General features: G+C 42.0%; 1 long non-coding RNA gene across 1 annotated transcript; it reads right to left on the reverse strand.

The window, feature by feature from the left end:
- Positions 1–260: 260 nt before the first annotated feature.
- Positions 261–10764, reverse strand: LOC115073324. Its single transcript, XR_003851982.1, has 3 exons — positions 10613–10764; positions 9315–9385; positions 261–840 (listed from the first exon to the last, which is right to left on the reverse strand). It is a non-coding gene; the product is annotated as an uncharacterized LOC115073324 (long non-coding RNA).
- Positions 10765–17557: the final 6793 nt, after the last annotated feature.

Consider the following 17557-nt stretch of genomic DNA (forward strand, 5'->3'; position numbering starts at 1 on the left):
TGGCAATCTGTTGACCTGGAACACACTCAACCTGTGTGGACTGTACTCTGAAAACCATTTATGCAAAAAAAAAAAAAAATTATACAGAAGCATATAATAGGAAATTATTGGTTTGCTACTGCATGTGTCCTAGTGCTGTTGAAAAGGGATTTAAACAGAGTATTAATATTGCAATTGAACACTTACAGAGATGAGTGAAGAAGCTATGAGATAGAAGGGAATTAAGGACAAAAAGTTAATTAAAAGTAAAAATGAGGATGTCAAAGGCTATCATAAGCATTGCGCTTACACAGAAAAGCTTTATTGGTTTTTTTTTCTCACAGGCAAGAGGAGGAAAATGCCAAGAAACCTCAAGTAGAAGTGATGTTAATTTATTTTGTTTGCAATATGTTTATTGGGAAGAAACTATTAGGAAAACATGCCAGGTTGTAGACCTTCCAATTCTCATTTAGCTTTCCCTCCGAAATATATTTCATACTTGTTTATATGTATTTTAAGATAGTGGAAGTAAGTTCATTTCTCAGTCTTAAACTGGTTTCAAACCAGTTTCCGACCCACAGTAGTAATAATAGTTAAAGGAAAAACATGCATTTGCAGAATTTTGTTTCTATGGTGTCCTGCAAGCTGTCGTCCTATTCATCATTGCTAGCAGTGGCCTGGCTGTGGCTACTCGTGCCTGGGATTGCCTTCCATTTCTCAAATAGCTGTCTCTGTACTAAGACATATGCTTGGTCGGTTCTTTTTCCATTCTTGGCTCCCATCCCAATGCAGTCCATAAGTAGCTTTAGCCCATGGCTTATGGCCTTGCATTGTGGTGGCCATGCAGGTCCACTTGAATACCTAGAAATAAAGATCAAAAAACAAGTTATGGGTGATAACTTTTCATTGGATTACGTGACTAGATTTCAAAAATCAATGGAGGGAGAATAGCTCTCAAAAGTTAGCCACTGATATGGTAAGTTAGTCCAATAAAATAGTATCACAAACAACTTGTTTTCTGATTTATTTCCAAACATTAAATAACAAATCAAGGGAGATTTCATCTCCTACTCTGCCATGATCTTCGATGTGTAACAAAAGAAAATTCACTTATCGTCCTGTGCCTCAGTTTACACAGATGCTATTCTTAAGTAATAGTGCTATTAGTGGTAGTGTTAGAATAATGTACTTATTAATATTACTACTGTCCATCTACCACAGAGAAGTCTTTTTATATGCACTGGTTATTATATTGTAAAATATGTTGGTACCCTATTTGGATGAAAGGTATAATCCAATTTCCAAAAGATTCATTTTTCCAGTCCTTTTTACTTCCATAAGAAAATGTGCACTACAACTACCAGAGTGCATTGTGATGCCCCATAGTGACTGTGTACCTGTAAATATCTGGTGCGCTCTGTTTGGTCCCAGGATTAATGCTCTGATCAATCTGGTTTTTTGGAGTTTTTTTTGCTTTTTGTCACAACTATATGCTCTAATTTTAATCACCTATGATCAGTAGTAGTATTTCCTGAACATCTTTAGTAGTTTAATATGAACCTCTAATGCTTTGCATGTCAATACAGAACTGTATTTAATTAAGTAGATATGAAGATTAGGAAACTCTTTACAGAGACTACAACACCCTTGAGTTGGGGTTAATTTGAGCCAAACAAAACTTGACTTGGGTTCATGGTCTGGTGTGTGTCTTAATAAAACAGAAGAAATATATCTCTACAAAGTCGATTGGACAGTTTGTGAATGTCATTATGACATTTTTGGAAGGAAATGTTTTAGGTTGCTGGAAAGGATGGGATATTTGTTTTGGAGAATACAGTACAAAACCTTAGATTCTGTAATAATAATAATATGTACAAAACATAAGATCTTATATTAGTAGGCTTTAGTTGTTAGCTGACACAAATTGATTTCTTAGAACATGCTTTAAATCCAGTGTTTTTCCTCTATTTTGTAAAGGATAGGAGATGTGCATATAATAAACAATCCTAGGTTTTTGATGTACATTTCTATCAAAGCAAAGGTTTAATAGGTTAGGGCTCTTCAGATTGAAGAAGAGATGACTGAGGGGATATGTTAAGAAACGCTGTTTAATGTATGTAAACCGACCTGATTCAATACTTGTATTGAGAATGTCGGTATATAAAAATCTGAAATAAATAAATAAATAAATAAATATGATAGAGGTTTACCAAATCATGAGTTAATGGGGAACAGTTATTTACTCTGTCAAACAATACTGGGGCTAGAGGACATTATATGAAAATATCTAATTTTAAAAGTATTTTTTTTTTCAGTCTACAAATAATTAAGCCATGAAACTTATTGCCAGAGAATATGGTTAAAGGTAGAATTAAATCCAAACTTAAAAAAGGTTTGGAGAGCTTTCTAGAGAACAAGGCCACAAACAATTATTAGACAGATAGGGTATCTCCAAACATCTGGGAAGGAGATAAGCAGACTAGGAGGGAACCTTACTATACTTAACCCTACTCGTGCCATCTCCACTCCAACCCCTAAATCTTTCCTATCTTATCCTTTTTTTGTGTTTCAGAGCTTACTTCAGGCTCGGAGCTGAAGTAAGTTCCATGAGCCATCAGGATGGTGCTGTCCCGGCACACCCTGTCCCTCTCCACCCCTTCGGAGAGGCCCGGCACTTTAAAGTGTACATCAAAGCAGATTACATTCAGGTACTATAGGTATTTTCCCTATCCCCACAGGGCTTACAATCTAAGACCTAGATTCATTATTTTGCTATAAATATAGCAAGAACCACGATAAAAAAAAGGGCCAGACAGGCATTTTATTGCATTTTGAGCTGCTGGAGAAGGAGGGAGAGAGAGAGCCTCTGTAGAGGCTCTTAAAATAGTTAACTATTTATGCCACTGTAAGAGGGGTCACTAGTAACTTGGGCTGAGGTTTGTGGGGTGGGGTGGGTTCTGAGGGACTATTTTACATGCACAGTTACATGCATACCTGGGAACTTTTGACTTCCAGTCACCCTGAGATTACCATGGATTAATGGGGGGGAAGGGGGGAGGGCAACTGCACAGTGGGACCAGATGCTCACAAATTTGCTCTGATAAACACTCTTACATGTTCACACTTACTTTCAGTGCTCATTCTCTCACATTAAATAAATAAATAAATAAATAAATACATTCTCACATGTCCATTTACACCTTTACTTCTGCCATTCACCCAACACACACACACTCACTCACTCATTCATATCTCTCCCTCTTCCATACACACATGCCTACTCACTTTTACACCCATGCCAACTTGCACTCAGCTGTCTTCTACTCACCCACATACACTTTCAGATCTCTTCTTCCTACACAAATACTAGGGATGTGCATTCGTTTTGAACACGTGCGCAATCCGCAATGTATACGTCCCTATTCGTTGCATTCGTGGGTCCGTGAAATGTATAGCGATCCCCCACAAATGCAACATATCATACATTTTCATTCTTTTGGTTCGCGCCGTGGTGTTTGAGAAATAGAAGGCCGTGTGATAAAGTAGGGGTGGATTGGCCTATTGGGGGATCGGGCTTCTCCCGGTGGGCCAGACTAGCGGATCATGTGGCCTCCTCGGCTCTGGGTCATTGAGGACGCCAGGCTGAAGAAATGAAAAGACCAGGCCAGCGGGGCCAAAGAAAAGAAGATGGCCGCTGCCAGCCACCACTGGAGAAATGAAGACCGGTGTAGGCAGCCGCTGATGGAGAGCAGGCCGGTGGGGCCGAAGAAAATAAGATCGGCACAGCCCGAGACTAGGCCAAAGAAAAGAAGATGGCCGCCGCCACCGGAGAAATGAAGACCGGCGCAGCCCGAGACTAGGCCGAAGAAATGAAGATGGCCACTGCCAGCCACCGCTGGAGATGAGCTGCTCAGCTGGGGGCCTTTGTGTGCATATGTATTTGAGCTTGGAAGGGTGCTTCTGTGTATGTGTATGTGGGAAAGGAATGGTGCTTCTCTGTGTGTGTGTATGTGTATGTATGTGAGAAAGGAATGGTGCTTCTGTGTGTGAGACAGGGCAGGTGCTTCATGTATGTGAGATAGGGAGGGTGCTTCTATGTGTGTATATGTGGTGTGTATTGAGAAAGGAATGGTGCTTCTGTGTGTGTGTGTGTGGGTGTGTGTGTATGTGAGAAAGGAATGGTGCTTCTGGGTGTGTATGTGAGAGAGAGAGAGAAAGAGAGAGACAGACTGGTTGGGGAGATGATTGGTGTGCGAGAGACAGAAACTGGTCCTGAGGATATGTCTGGTGTGTGTGTGAGAGAGACAGAAGCGACTGGTTGTGGTCCCTAAGAAGAGGACAGTGAGGACAGCTTCAGCAGCTACTGCTGCTTCTGGTGTGGCCTGCAAGGGAAAGGAGTAGGAGAACTGCTGGAGAGGGTAAGTAAAGGTAGCTTTTTAAGTTCATTTTCCTTGATTGACTACCATTTTAATTATTGGGTAGTATATGATGTGTCTGCTGTTTGAAATATTTTATTGGTGTTTGGTAAAGCTTTCAAAATTTGCATGAGTCTAATTATTGGATATTCTATTCATCAGCTGTTTTGAAATTATTTTATTTGTATGATTTTATAATTATGATTAATGACTTATATATCTTGATTTTATTGATTTGTTTCATGAGGAATGGTGAAATTGTTGTTTTTCCATTGTTACACTGTATAGAGTCTGGTGTGAAGCGTTTTACAGTTAAGTTTTTGTCTACACATTTCTATTTATACTTTATGTGGCTTTATTCTGTATTTGGTGAGGGTTTGTGTTCTGCATGCAAAGACTGAGATGAAACATTCTTTTAGCATGTGGTTTCTCTGTAGGGATCTGTAGTAGCTTGGCCTGTTCTATTTTCCTGATAGGAGGTGTATTGATATTTTAGATTCTGGTGTAATATTTATGGTATTCTTTTTAATAGGTAGGGTTGTTATTCTTTGAGTGTTGGCAGATAGTACTGTGTTGATACAGGAGGACCATGCCAAAATATATCACAATAGGTATGATGCCATATTAATTCCAAGATGGAAAGTTTTCTTGTTGGCATCACAACAGTGCATGAAATTATCACAATAACATATATATTAATTTTACCTCAGAATGTCACTTTTCATGTAAAATATGTGTTAAATGCATAATTTAAAATTGTGTTTGGGGAGGTGGGGGTAGGGCGCCAGGCTGTAAGGTTTGCCTAGGGTGCCTAATACCCTTGCACCGGCCCTGTGCACAGAGGCAATGCTCCACCCCACCCAGGCATAGTTCATCATGTCTCAGGTCCTAGCACATGTGTAAGACTCATTGGTCCGTGTTTCAAGATGGGTCAACTTTCTGCCACTCTGCCTTGCTGCCATACACCAGATGATTCACTCAACTCCTTGTGGTGTTCTTGCCACTATCATGGTTCCTCAGTGTGTTGGTGCTAGTCTTTCTGCTGCTTTATCCCTTTATCAGCACCTTGTGGTTTTTTCTGACACCCTTTCTGCTTGCTATGTTCCCCCTTCATTGTGTTGTAGGATGTTGATGCCACTTATCTTGCCACTTTGCCTGTCATGCTGCCTTTGATGGTTCATGCATCTGTTATCGGTGCTCTCTTTTGAAGCTGTAGTGTGTTTTTGACACTCTCGCTGCTGCTTTGCACCTCTGTTAAAGCCCTCTTGCCACTCCTGGTACCCCTTTGCCCTTTAAATTGCCTTAGGCTATTCATGCCACTTTGGTGCCACTTTGCCACAGTCTAAGTACCTTGGATCTCTTTTCTCGTTCTGATGATTGCTCCCCAGAAGTTTCATAAGAATTGATAAGAAAACCCCAATTCTGCAGCCAAAAATAGGCTGCAAATACTTCCCCCTTTGACTTTAATGGAAAACGAATCAAACAAATTGGAATTTTTCCCAGAAAACGAATGCAATGAATTTGGGTCCTGGTGAAATGAATAAGAATCAAAACAAATTTTTTCCTTCTGCACATCCCTACAAATAGACACTCACACTCTCATTCATTCTCTCCCCCCCCCCCCCCTTTCAAGACACACTAGCAACAGCAGACTCTAACTTGGGCTCCTGGAGCAGCAGCAGCCTCTTCCTTCTCCTCCTGTGCTGCGGAAGTGGACGCTGCCTGTTTCTTACTCCTTGTTTGATGCACGGGCAGGAAATCACAATGTCGATTGGCCAAGGCAAACAGGAAGGGGCGGGCAAGGGGGTGACTGTGCATGTAAAATTGCCCCCCAAAACCCAACTCTCTCCTTCTCTCTCTACCTTCTCCCCTCCCCTCTCGAACAGCCTTTGCAATAAATATAGCAAATCTTGCTTTGGCCATAACACACAACTATCGCAGGCATAATGCCAGGAAAAAAGTGTAGCTATTTCCGGCATTAAATCCTGCGATAGCATGTGCTATGGTATTGCACGCAATGTTAAACAGTCCTCATTTTCATTTACTCCACCCAAACTCCTCCCATCTGAATACATTTTTCAAATTTGCATAGGCATTTCGCGATGTGATATTTATCTCATGCGTTAAGACATTATCACAGGCCCTAATGCCCATGATAACGCCCTAACACGATTTGAAGAATGACCCTGAGGCAACGGAGGGTAAAGTGACTTGCCCAAGGTCACAAGGAATGACAGTGGGATCTAATGGGTTCTTCTAAGTTACTTAGACTGTCCATTTTTGGAGACAAGATGCTTGGCTTGTTGGACTCTGTCTGCATGACACTGTGTCTTATGATCACCCTGTATCCGTTTTGGAGAACTGGACACAGTATTCTAGGTAAGGTCTCAAAAATGACCTCTACAAGGCATTATCACCTCCCTTCTTCTACTGTTTATCCCTTTCCCAACTCACTGTAGCATCTCTCTGGTTCTAACCTCTGCCTTTCTCTACCTTGAGATCATCAAGTACAATTACTCTGTGGTCCTCTCCCAGTTAGTGCATTTCATGTATTGTTTCCTCAAGTTCCTGCATCTTAAATGCATGATTCTGCACTTTCACATTGAAACGTCATTGGCATGCACTTGCCCACTCCTCAAGATTTCTTAGATCAGGCTTCATTCTGTCTAATCAGTCAGTGGTTTCCATTCTCCTGCAAGTAGTAGTGAAGTCAGTATTCAAAGGCCTTTATCCAGATAGATTTTGAATTATCCAAATAAATGCTTGCTTTTGAATATCACTAACAGTTTTCTCAATACATTTTATTCAGATAAACCATTATCCAGTTAAAATTTATATGAATAACTTGTAGGAATTTTGGGGGCATTCCAGGGTGGAGTTCAGTTAGCCGAACAACTTATTCACCCAACTGAAGAGGTGGCAAAAAATAGGGTCAAAGTTATCCAGGAATGTATTCCTTAACTGGTTATATTCAAAGTTATAAACTCTACTATACAAATAGAGAGACAACACATTTGCAAAATGTGTAATATTTATTAAGTATATTCACATATTCACCAATATAGACACTTTAAAAACTAAACTAGCACACACACACATTCATGCAACCCATTAAAACAACAAATGTCCATTCGAGATTTTGATTACAATAACATATATTATCCTTTCAATCTAGCAATACCTATAAAGCTAGATGATTTACAAGCACTTCTTTTCAATACACAATTATTTCAAATATATTACTCGATTGTATCAACTACTTTAATATTCAATCTGTCTACATTCTTTACTTATGACCACCCAATCCTGTTTCTTAATTGTAACAATGTGTCCTTGATTATGTGTCCGACAAAAGATATCTTCGTTTCACCCCTAATGAATAGGGCTTCCTCAGGGACTAGTACTTATCAGATATATATTCAGTCTCCTCCACTGTAAACATAGAAACATATTATCAAATTCCAATGGCTAAGATGACAATAAATAACCATCAAAAAAATACAAAGTATCCTACCTAATAGGAGATAGGGGTAACCAAAAGTCACCCTTCCAAATTCAAACCAAACTTGTAATAGATGAAAAAAAGTCATATTCTGACTGTATTAGTCACAATAGTATCCAGTTCTCATTAAATGCATCTAGAAACAAAGAATGAACAACATCAAAACTAAAAACCACTCAAACACTAAACCGAAAACCCATTCAAACTACCACCAAGTCTCACACCAAAAATACCACTCAAAATACAAGATAATAAAGAAAAATAAAGAAAAAAACTTACTGAAATGATCGTAAGAAAGCCAAATTGTACTGCATTCCGCTAAACAATAGCAATGAAAATGTAATTTTGTAGCGTCACACCTCAGTGTCAAGGCGCCAATCCACGTACTCAAAGAAACATTTCTCTAAAGAAACACAAAAATAGACATGATATCACAAACTTAATTTACAACTTTAATTTACCAACCTTTTACAACAACACTCCTTCCAATATTAACTGCTGGCCGCCATCATACTCACGTATCGTCGGAAATGACGTCACTCTCCGTCATCCGCTAAAGCTTAGTGTCCAGTTAGAATACTAAAACTTTATATAGGGAAGACAATTATGAGCATACTATCTATTACCATCAAAAGTAATTCAATCCATAACGCAATTACACGCCACACCGAGTAACACCAGAAGACCACTGATGGGAGTTCTATCTGTCATAATCTAACCGATATAGGTCCCTAGAAAAATCCAATAGAAAAATCCAATAGTCCCTCGTTAAACTAAATCAAAGCATGTAAACATGGCCACAAAATACAATAATTTCAAAGGCTCCAAAAGAGAGGATGAACGTACAGATCCAAACCAATTAATCAGAAAGATACTGCAACGCAAGAGTGCTGGGAGGAATAGCTACATAAATAGAGAAAGCAGATTCAAAGTTAAGCAGTGATTACCATGACAAAAAAAAAAATCTGAGTGTGCCTGCTGGCTTGATCTCCCACCCTAATGCAACAAATGTTGGATCAGTTGGTTGATAAGGAACCCCCAAAATATTTTTAAATCATTGCAGGCCTATAAGCACAAAATGCCTCTCTTTCCTCTCCATCTTCTTTATTCTCCTCCCACAATTGTCTAAATATTTTCAAAATGAAGATCTCCTGTGGTAGCCCACTCTTCCCCTCCCTCTCTCCCTTCCATCATCCCAATCATAACCCTCCTGCCCAACATGGAACCCTCAAACCCCTTACCACTACCAGGAGCTTGGAACAGTTTCCAGCTCCCTGCACATTCACTGTTGCTTTGACATCAATGTTATGATCTCACAGCACCCATGCACTGCTAATCATTCAGCTATACCAGATATTGAACCTCCAGTGAAGACACCTTTTCTAAATCCCAACAGGTAATCAAAACATATAACTTACTGGTTGCAGTCTTGAGGGGGCGAGAAGATGTTGATTTCAGGTTCAGAGCACTGACTCTAGAGCTGAAATAGCTGTTGAAGGAATTGTACTAGAGATTTAAGTACACTTATTGTGTGCACTTAAGGGTAAATTTTAAGAACCCAGCATGTGCAAAAACCAGGAGATACACACGTGGCTGGGCTGAGCGTGTGCCGAGCGCATTTTGAAAATGGCCCGGCTAGGCACGTATCTCCTAGTACACGTGGAAGTGCCAGACTCTGAAAGGGGCAGGACTGGGGTGGGGCTGGGGGCAGGGCAGGGGCCGGCTGAATGGCGCTAACCCGGGGAAGCATGCGCCGGCAGCTGGCAGGTGCACAGAACTTCATCTCTTCAGATGAAGTAAGTTCCAAAACAAAAGAAAAAAAGGAAGATTTTTAGGGGGAGGAGAGGCGAGGAGAGGGGGAAAAATAAGGCAGAGCAGGTTAGGGAAGTTCACTTCTTTATTGGAGCTGAGTGGGAGGGAACTGGGCAAAGGAAAGGAGAGATGAGAGGCCACTTGCTTCTTTCTCCTTTCTCTCAGAAGCACACGAGTACACTGAAAGCTTCTCAGCAGGCATGAACCAGAATCTGAGCCAATCGGAAGTACCCAGAATCAGTGGGGGCAGGAAACATGTGGCCATAAAGAGCCACAACAAGAATACAAGATTATAGGGGTTTGTGACATCACACTAGCTTACAAGCAGGAACAGAACAACTTTATCTACTAGATAACGGAGTCCTGACTGACGTGCCGCAAATGCGCAGTAGAGAGCAGCTCTACCGCGCATGCGCGGGCGAGCACGTCGGCCAGAGTTTGCCTATTTACAAAAATGGCGCTGGGAGGACCCGTAGCGGCGGTGGCGGCGAGGACCAGGACCTGTAGCGGCGGCGAGGACCAGGAGCTGTAGCGGCGGCGGCGCGCGCACGCGCCATCTGAAGTGGTTGTGAATGATCTGGGAGAGGAGGGGAGTGACTGAGGGGGAGGGAGGAGAGAGTGAGGTGAGAAGGAGTGGGAGGGAGAATAGAGGTGGGAGGGAGAATAGATGTGGGAGGGAGAAATGGAAGGGAGAGGTGAGAGGGAGAATGAGGGAGGGGAGGGGGAATTGGAAGGGAGAGGTGGAAGGGGGGAGGTGGAAGGGGGAGGGGGAGGTGGAAGGAAGAATGGGGGGAAGGGGAGGTGGAAGGGAGAATGGGGGGAGGGGGAGGTGGGGGGGAGAATGAGGGGAAGGGGAAAGGGAGACTAAGCCCTGCCTAGAAAAACAACAAAGGCGCACACGAACCTGGTTTTCTCTCCCTCTTTCTCTCAACAGCTGCTGCCTGAAGCTCCCTGCCGTTTGTCTCTCGCCCTTCCCCCACTCACAGACGCTGCCTGAGTCTTACTGTTGTTTCTGGTGTCTTTTTTTCTTTCTCTGCCTCTCTTCACAGATGCTGCTGCACGGGACCCCGGAAGTCCGACCCGCGCCCCTCCCCCTTGGTCGACGCTGCTGCTGACGTCACCGAGGTCGGCAAAAGCGCGCCAAGAGGAGGGGATTTAAACGGAGCCAGATCAGAAGGAAGAAGCACAACTAAGCCCTGCCTAGAAAAACAACAAAGGCACACACGAATCTGGTTTTCTCTCCCTCTTTCTCTCAACAGCTGCTGCCTGAAGCTCCCTGCCGTTTGTCTCTCGCCCTTCCCCCACTCACAGACGCTGCCCAAGTCTTACTGTTGTTTTTGGTGTCTTTTTTTCTTTCTCTGCCTCTCTTCACAGATGCTGCTGCACGGGACCCCGGAAGTCTGACCCGCGCCCCTCCCCCTTGGTCGACGCTGCTGTTGTCGTCACCAAGGTCGGCAAAAGCGCGCCAAGAGGAGGGGATTTAAACGGAACCGGACCAAAAGGTGCCGCGCGCCGGCGTCACGCACCGAAGGAGTGCAACAAAGGGGCACGCCCCTTTGTTCACCTCGTTGCTCACCCCATGAAAAACCCCACAATGGACAACTCCAAAGCATGGACAACAAAAGAACAGGATCAGGAATTCAGAAAATCAAAACCTGCCTAAACAAAGGTAATTATGGAAACACTCACACACATAAGAACAAAACCAGATACAAAACAAACATTACTAAAAAAACCCCATCCACCAAACTCATACAAATAAAGACCAAAACAACTAACACCACCACAAGCAAACTACTAATGTTAAGCATTCTACTAGTAAATGCGCAATCTATTACAAAGAAATTCCCTATAATCACGGACATGTTGTATGACAAAAAACCAAGCTTCATAGCAATCACCGAATCTTGGTTAAAAAAAATCAGACACTGTTTTAAAGAACCAAATCGCACATAAAAACTATGATGTCTTCTCTATCCCAAGAACAAACAAAAGAGGAGGGGGACTACTACTAATAATTGAAAAAAGTCTAAAATGTAAACTAATACCAACACTGCCTCCAAAGAATCATGAAATCGCCCTGTTTGAAACTAATAGACTACAAATTTGTCTTATATACTGCCCCCCCACCCTCCTAGAACTAAACATCTCCCCACTAATTGAATTCCTAACAATGCACCTAAACACCTCCAAACCCACAATTGTACTAGGGGATTTCAACATACATATGGACAAACACCCCTTATCTCACACATGTCAAACACTATTAGATTTCATGACAGCGCTAGGCTTCACCCTGACAACTGATAAACCCACCCACAAAGCAGGACACTCTCTTGACTTAACATTTATCAACCACGACCACTTAGAACATAGCAAATCAGAATACACTCTGATACCATGGTCAGACCACTTCCTAATAAAATCCTCAATCAAATTTACAGAAAAACAAACAATACAGAACAGTGACCCCATCAATTTTGAATATCGCCCTCCATTCAACATAGACTCCCTGAAAGACAAACTAGCAGAAAAACTAACCGAAATAGACTGCACCGACTGTGACTCTGCCCTTACCGCATGGGCACAAACAACCAAAAACTTAGCCAACGAGATCAACCCAATAAAAAGAATTGACATAAAAGAACCCAAAGAAACAAACCCATGGCATAATGAAAAAATAAAGATAATCAAAAGAAACCTTAGGAAAAAAGAGAAAGATTGGAAAAACAATAAAACAACAGACAACCTGACTAAATACAGAAAACAGCTAGCCTACTATAAACAAGTAATTCTTAACGCTAAAAAGCAATATTACAGCACTAAGATAGAGAAACACACAAACAATCCACGAACCCTGTTCACCATAGTAAAAATTCTCACAACTGACAAAAATGACAATTCACAGAAACTACCAATAAGCAAATGCAATGAAATAGCTACCTTCTTTAACGACAAAATCACAAATATAAAAGCAAAAATCCCTAAAACAAATAAGCAGAAAATTCACATGCAAAAAAGAGATGTTAAACAATGGGAAGAATTCGACGAAATATCCGAAATTGAAGTTGAATCAATGCTAAAAAAACTGAACCCAGCCCCACATGCATTAGACACAATTCCAACCACAGATTTAAAAAAAGTAGCCAATGTAGTAGCTCCAACTCTAACAAAAATCATTAACCTGTCACTAAAAGAAGGAAACATGCCAGACTCACTAAAAGGAGCAATAGTAAAACCAATTCTAAAGAAAAAAAACAGCAATCATCTAGTCATGAGCAATTATAGACCAGTATCAAACCTGCCACTAATTGTAAAGTTAATAGAAAAAGCCATACAAAAACAATTAACAGAACACTTAGGGGTAGATTTACAAACAGCGCGAATTGGCGTACTTTTGCTGGCGCATCAGGCGCGAGCAAAAGTACGCGGGATTTTAGTAGATACGCGCATAGCCGCGCGTATCCGCTAAAATCCTGGATCGGCGCGCGCAAGGCTATCGATTCTGTATAGCCGGCGCGCGCCGAGCCGCGCAGCCTACCCCTGTTCCCTCCGAGGCCGCTCCAAAATCGGCGTGGCCTCGGAGGGAACTTTCTTTTGCCCTCCCCTCACCTTCCCCTCCCTTCCCCTACCTAACCCACCCGCCCAGCCCTGTCTAACCCCCCCCCCTTACCTTTGTCGGGGGATTTACACCTCCCGGAGGGAGACGTAATCCCCGCGCGCCAGCGGGCCGCTAGCGCACTGGGACGTGACCTGGGGGCAGGTACGGAGGGCGCAGCCACGCCCCCGGACCGCCCAGGGCCGTAACCACGCCCCCGGGCCCGCCCCCAAAACGCTGCCGACATGCCCCCAAAACGCCGCGCCGACCGGGCCCGCCCCTGACACGCCCCCCTCGCCAAACCCCAGGACTTACACGAGTCCCGGGGTCTGCGCGCGCCGGTAGGCCTATTGAACATAGGCGCACCGGCGCGCAGGGCCCTGCTCGCCTAAATCCGCCTGGATTTGGGCGGATTTAGGTGAGCAGGGCTCTTAAAATCCGTCCCTTAGAGAACAACAATATACTATACCCATCACAACATGGCTTCCGCAAAAACTTCAGCACTGAAACACTACTACTTGCACTAACAGACAACATCATGAGAGGATTTGACAGCGGTAAACAGTACATTTTAGTAATGCTTGATCTTTCAGCGGCATTCGATACAGTTAACCATGACATATTGATAAATAGATTAGAAGAAATAGGACTAAGCAACTCGACAATCAGATGGTTTAAATCATACCTACATAACAGATACTTCCAGGTACAAATCAAAGAAGTAATGTCAGAAAAAATAAACCTTCAAACAGGAGTTCCACAGGGATCTGCCCTATCCGCCACACTGTTCAACATATACATGCTGCCATTATGTCACCTACTAGCAGGTTTAGGAATTTCGCACTACATCTACGCCGATGATATTCAGTTAATACTCCCAATTGACGACACAATTGAAAAAACACTAAACATAGCAAACATGTACCTAGATATAATAAAACAACTTCTAAACCAAATGGAACTAGTAATCAATATAGATAAAACAGATTTCTTACACCTAGAACGAAAAAACATAACTATCATCCAGAACCCAATTACACTCAACAACAACCAAAAAATACATCTAGCTGAGAAAGTAAGAAACCTGGGAGTGATAATTGACCCAGAACTAAGTATGAAACAACATATATCTCAAAAAGTAAAAGAAGGATATGCCAAACTTATGACTCTCAGAAGATTAAAACCACTACTAACGCCCACCAACTTCCGATCAGTCTTACAAGCCCTAATCTTTTCCAGTACCGACTATTGCAGTGCCCTCCTACTGGGACTGCCATATACCACAATAAGACCATTACAGATTTTACAAAACTCAGCGGCTAGAATTCTAACTGGGAAAAGTAAAAGAGAACATATCACTGAAACCTTAATAGAATTACACTGGTTACCCATTGAACAAAGAATACAATGCAAAACTTTATGCACCATTCATAAACTGATACATGACGAAAAAGCAGAGTGGCTGAACACAGCCCTCCGCTTACATACCCCACACAGAAACCTAAGGTCAGCAAACAAAGCACTGCTAACTATACCATCAGTCAAAACAGCCAGATTAACACGGACAGGGCCCTATCACTAGCAGGACCGATAATATGGAACAGCATGCCAGTATAAATCAGATTGGAAAGAGACATCAAAACATTCAGAAAAAATTTAAAAACATGGCTATTTAAGCAAGCATACCACAAAGAGAATCAAGAGTAGAACCCAGGGAACTGTTAGTTGCGGTCAAGCAAACACCCACACAAACACACTCCTTCCTTCTTAAAGTGTGTCTCCTCTCCTATATTCTAATCTCCACCTTTATCTTAAACTTCAAAGTTAAGTAACACCAAACTTTTAGCAGAGTTAGAAAATCTAGACATAACTTATAATACTCACCAAATAGTACTTATTATGATATAATGTTACAGTATTTTTTATGGCACCTGTGTAAGTTAGAATTCTAGACACTTTATGCAACATAGTTTTTGTGCCTTATTGTGAACCGTTGTGATGGCACCCGCTTAACGACGGTATAGAAAAGATTTTAAATAAATAAATAAATAAATGAGGGGGAGGGGGAGGTGGAAGGGAGAGGAGGAGGAGGGGGAGGGAGAATGAGAATGAGGTGGAAGGGAGAATGAGGTGGGGGGAGGTGGAAGGGAGAATGAGGGGAAGGGAGAATGAGGGGGAGGTGGAAGGGAGAATGAGAGGGAGGGGAAGGTGGAAGGGAGAATGAGGGGAAGGGAGAATGAGGGGGAGGTGGAGGTGGAAGGGAGAGGAGGGGGAGGGAGAATGAGAATGAGGTGGAAGGGAGAATGAGGGGGGAGGTGGGAGGGAGAATGAGGGGGAAGGAAATGGACCGGAGAATTGTTTTTAATGTAGCCCGTTGTTACGGGCTTAACGGCTAGTATATACATAACAAACAACATATCTGCTCACAGTTAATAGAGGCAGAACAATCAATGCTGGACATGCTGGAAGCCGTAAGATTATCCCAAGCTCCCAGTCACAGTAAGGGGGTTCTGGTGGATCTGCATGGAGAGGCAGATTTAGGGTTAGATTGAGAGTGGGCTACTGCAGGGGATCTTCATTTGGAGAATATTTTGATAATTTAGGGGTGGGGGAAGGAGTTGTATTACAAAGTTATAGCCAGTTAGGTTACAAAGTCATCTGGGTAAGTTTACCTGAATAACGTTATTCCTGGATATTCAGCTAGACATTTAGCTTTTAGGTTTTTCTGAAAATTGATCTCAGTATGTATAAATTCACTGGGTAAATTAAAATCCTCAGTAACACTTTGAAACAGTAAAGCTCAATGGAGAAATCTGATTGGTTAATGGATGTAGTTTAGGGAAACTTAAATGCATGCTGTTGTATAATAAGATCACATTTCCCTGAAGATTTAAATTTCCTGGATCTGAACTTCAGATTTTCCCTGAAAGTCTTTATGGAGCAAGAAGTAATAAGAAGTACATCAAACACTTAGAAAACTACATTATGAACTTAATTATAATCTACTCTCAGGAAAATTTTAACTTCAGCAGATTGTTAGTCCTTTCAGCTAAATATGTGCTCAAACAGAGTTGGATATGTGTTGCATAATATTAACAGCATGTCTTTCCCAGATCTAAAGAAATGCACCACTTTATCTAACACTGAATGGCAGAACTGATGAACGGAGCTGGGGTGGAATTAATGTCTGTTCACTGGAAATATCCATACCTGGCTTACTATAGAAAGGACTTTTACTACACTTCTGTATCATCAGCCCTAACAAAGAAAATGCACTTTGAACTTTTAATTACTGAAATAGAGGGTTGTACCAGTTAATCACATGTTTCTTTGTAGATAGCTCATAGTCTATTTTTTTAAATAGGTGACGTCCCTAAGAAGGACCTTGTTTTAGGAGATCTTCTCTTACCCTTCAAAGTTGGTTTCATAAGCATATTTTGATAAGGCCATCCGTTGTACCAGAACTATGCATGAACTGGGGAGAGAAGTTACATGAGTTCTAAACAACCCCCCCCCCCCCCAAACAGGGCAATTCCTATACAGGGAGGGTACTTTCCAAACACTGCATGTAGGTCTAAAAGGCTGCAGGTAATTTGTATTCCTGCAGACTTTATCCTGAAATTTCTAAGCAGGCTGGTGCACATAAATCCACTTTGAAAATCTGTGGCTTTGGCTGTCACGTTCATGGATGAACCTGCAGAGAGATACATGTTGCTCAGAGCAGGGGTAACTTTCTGCATGTGGTGCAGGTAAATGTATGGGTGAAATCGGGTTTTGTGTGAACTTTAGCACGCATGGGAATATTTTCAAAGTACAACTTATATGCTTACAACAGGGTTTTATGAACATAAAGTGCTTTGAAAATCAGATCTATAAAGAATAAGCATAGACACCATAATGACCCTTTTTTTTCCAATTAATTAATCATAGAATCAAGTAGACAACCAAATCATAGGCCCAAACTGATTTGGTGTCTCAGGCTGAGGGTGACAGAATTAATCTCTGACTTGACTCTGGCAAACGTTCCCAGGCAGGATACTCTTTATTCTGGCACCACCCAGTACACAGGCACAAACTTTCAAATTGGAAGGTATGGCCATCCTCTCATTTCTCTGGATTCTCTCTTGGGGAGACAGGACTTCTGAAGCCACTCTGCGGGGAGCTGACTCTGACACCATCAGGAGCTTAGAATCCTGTCTCTCTAAGCTCCTCGTTTCAATCCTGCTGCTTCATGTGGGAGAAAAGGCTTTT

This window comes from Rhinatrema bivittatum, chromosome 11 (genome assembly GCF_901001135.1).
Source record: "Rhinatrema bivittatum chromosome 11, aRhiBiv1.1, whole genome shotgun sequence".
NCBI classification, from domain to species: domain Eukaryota; kingdom Metazoa; phylum Chordata; class Amphibia; order Gymnophiona; family Rhinatrematidae; genus Rhinatrema; species Rhinatrema bivittatum.